This window comes from Elephantulus edwardii, unplaced genomic scaffold, assembly GCF_000299155.1.
Source record: "Elephantulus edwardii isolate Elephantulus edwardi_28Jun2011 unplaced genomic scaffold, EleEdw1.0 scaffold00185, whole genome shotgun sequence".
Taxonomy (NCBI): domain Eukaryota; kingdom Metazoa; phylum Chordata; class Mammalia; order Macroscelidea; family Macroscelididae; genus Elephantulus; species Elephantulus edwardii.
Genome location: NW_006399935.1, coordinates 4,543,052 through 4,546,852, shown reverse-complemented (window position 1 = coordinate 4,546,852; position 3,801 = coordinate 4,543,052).

Sequence of the window (3,801 nt, the reverse complement as noted above, 5' to 3'; positions counted from 1 at the left end):
AGAATCTTTGTCTTCTTTACATTGAGCCTCAGTCCATACTGAAGGACCATAGGGGAAGGAAAAGGGAAAAATATTTCATAAACAGAGAAAGTGGGGAAAGAAAATAGAAGTAAACAATAACATTTGCTTAGACACTATAATAAGTTAGTTGTATCAATAAGTGGTAATTAATGCCTGTGATTGATTGAAAAATGCAATGTGGTTTGTGAACTTTCACTCAAGTAGATTTTTTAAATAAATGAAACATGCACTAACCCACGTTCTGGGAGAATAACTGTTTCTTAATCTATCTAAAGCCTTCTCTTTAGCACAATTAAGAGACTGGAGTTCTCAGTCTTCTGAGTGTAATCCACACAGTTGAATGCCTTTGTAGAATCAAATAAAAACCACAGTAAAAGTCTTTGTGGTATTTTCTGATTTCGGATCTAAGATCTGCCTAATGTTCACAGGGATATCCCTCAGGAATTACATTTCTTTACCTGCATCATCTTCTGAATCTGCCTTGAATTTTCAGATAACCTTCAGCCAATTTTCACTTGCATGTGGCATTAATGGTTACTTTTCAATAATTTCTGCATTCTGCTGGCTTGCCTTTCTTTGGAAGTATACGAATAAGGATCTCTTTCAGAGAGTTGACCAGGTAGCTTTCTTCCACTGCATAGAAGGGGAAGTGGGGACTTCCAATGTTTCATTTGTTTGCTAATATACTTTAATTACATTTCTGTCACTTGTATTCCATCAATGCAGTCAATACTTTGATTACATCAATCAATATGGATTGATAGTTACTAGAATGGAAACAAAGGAGGATTCATAGTTGGAAAATATGACCTTGATGATAGAAATAATGCTGAGATTGAGTGATATCATTTTGCGGAGCAATAATCCATTCCTTGGAAAGAAATTTTTTTGTCCACAATATAAGCAGTGACTATACACCTGGATCTTGCCTGGTGGACTAGTCAAGAATCAAATAGACTACATCTGTGGAAAGAGACAGTGGGACGGCTCAATACCCACAGTCAGAACAGGACCAGGGGTCATCACCTGCTCACCTGTATGTTCAGTTTGAAGCGGAAAAAAAATTAAAGTCCAGAGATTCAAAATATGGTGCTTGCGTTTATCCCACTTGAATTTAGAGACCATCTCAATAAGAGAATGACCGCGTTGAACACCAAAGGGAAGACGAGTTATGGCACGACAAAGAGGATATGTGACAAACCCAAAACATTAGAAAGACGGGAAAGGAAGAACTGGCCAAAACAGATGTCAGAAAAGACATAGTGAAAACAAATGGAATGTGAAAGGGCTGAGCAGAAGATTTCAAAGGACGATTCTGGAAGACCAAGCAAACGAGGACAATAAAATGTGGAGACTTGGAATGAGAAAGCCCATGCTCAGCATTTCTCAAGCTGCAAGAACAGATGAAGAAATTCAAGTCTCGAATTGCAATCTTGAAGAATTCTTTCTTTGAGCAAAATGCTCGGTGGAGCAAGAAACCTCCAAAGAGGGTGGAAGGAACAGACAGTTATTGTACCGAAAAGAATCTGTCCGTGTTCAACCGTTCCAGGAGGTGGCGTACACTCCAGAACTGATGACGGGCATCCTGTCTTCTTGTGCAGCCTCAGCCGCATCCCTGAGACACGATGGTGAAGGTCGGAGTAAACGGATTTGGCCGCATTGGGCGCCTGGTCACCAGGGCTGCATTTAACTCTAACAAAGTGGATGTTGTCACCATTAATGATCCCTTCATTGACCTCAACTACATGGTCTATATGTTCCAATATGATTCCACCCATGGCAAGGTCAACGGCACTGTCACGGCTGAGAACGGGAAGCTGGTCATCACTGGGAAAGTTATCACTATCTTCTAGGAGCGAGATCCCGCCAACATCAAGTGGGGTGATGCTGGTGCTGAGTATGTTGTGGAGTCCACTGGTGTCTTCACAACCTTGGAGAAGGCTGGGGCTCACTTGAAGGGTGGTGCCAAACGGGTAATCATCTCTGCTCCATCTGCCGATGCCCCCATGTTTGTGATGGGTGTGAACCATGAAAAGCATGACAACTCTCTCAAGATTGTCAGCAATGCCTCCTGCACCACCAACTGCTTGGCTCCCCTGGCCAAGGTCATCCATGACAACTTCGGCATTGTAGAGGGACTCGTGACCACAGTCCATGCCATCACTGCCACCCAGAAGACTGTGGATGGCCCCTCTGGAAAGCTGTGGTGTGATGGCTGTGGAGCTGCCCAGAATATCATCCCTGTATCTACTGGCTCTGCCAAGGCTGTGGACAAGGTCATCCCTGAACTGAATGAGAACTTACCGGCATGGCTTTCGGTGTCCCCACCCCCAATGTGTCAGTTGTGGACCTGACCTGCCGTCTGGAGAAAGCTGCCAAATATGATGACATCAAGAAAGTAGTAAAACAGGCATCAGAAGGGCCCCTCAAGGGCATCCTGGGATACACTGAAGACCAGGTTGTCTCCTGTGACTTTAATAGTGACACCACTCTTCCACCTGATGCTGAGGCTGGTACTGCTCTGAACAACCACTTTGTTAAACTCATTTCCTGGTATGACAATGAATTTGGCTAAAGCAACCGGGTGGTTGACCTGATGGTTCACATGGCCTCCAAAGAATAAGAGCCTCTTGGAACACCAGCCCCAGCAATAGCACTGGGGGTGGGGAGACACGCTCAGCTGCTGGGTAGTCTTTGCCCCAACTCGATCCTCCCACACGCTGAGAATCTCACATCCTTGACACAGTTTTCATCCAGTTCCCCTGAGAAAGGGAAGGGGCTTGGGGAGCCAATTTTGTCATATATCATCAAGTCAATAAAGTACACTGTACTAAAATAAAAATTTTGCTCTCCAGAGGACAGGGGTCATCATTCACAACACACATATAGAGGACATGATCCAATCCAAAGCATTCCGTAAATAAGCTGTCAGCTTGTGGTGTAGACTTCCAGTGAAACCCAGAAGGCTGCTGGGAGACACAGAGAACCCATCTCCTCTGAGTCCTCCTCCACCGAGTTCTGATCTCTAATTCTGCCTTAGTTGCCTAGGGCTCCATGGCAGGGACCCCCACAAGTGGACGGCTCCAACAAACAGAAACGTGTTCTGTTCTCTTACAATTCAGGAGGCTGGTCGTCTGAAGTCAAGGCAGGGGCTCTGGAGGAGACCTCACTCTGTTTTGGCTCTGCGGAAAGGCCCTTGTCTCCTCCAGCAGCTCTGGATCTGACATTCCTCGGAAATTTCCATGTGTCTTGACCTTACCCTGTATCCAGAAGCTTTCCAGCATAGCAGTTCTTCTGTCTTGGTGGTACTGAGCGCCCCCCCAGCTCCCCTGGCTTTCTCTTTCCTTGCAGTCCCCCATGAAACACTTGTTAGAGGCCACATTTGTGGGAAACATGGAGAAGGAAGCTCAGAGGGTGAGATCCAGGCTGGATTAAATTGAGGGAGGCTGTCCCTCTGTGTCCTTCTACTCTAGGAGGTTCCCTGGACAGCAGCCTGGGTCTAAAGAACACTCCACACCTGGCCCTTCTTTGTGGGTGTTGCTGTCCTTTGTTGATGTCTCTGTTCTTTCCCCACTTAGCTTTCTTTTTACCTCTTATTGTAAGACAGTGAGTCGGGTACTGGTGGCCTCGTGGTAAGAAGCTGCACTGCAATCCCAAAGGCACCAGCTGCAGCGTGGTAGGAAAATGGATAGTCTCCAGTGTGATTAACTGCCTCTGAAAACCTGCTGGAGGATTAGCTACGAGTCAGTTCTGACTTGTTTTTGTTGTTGTTGTTATGTG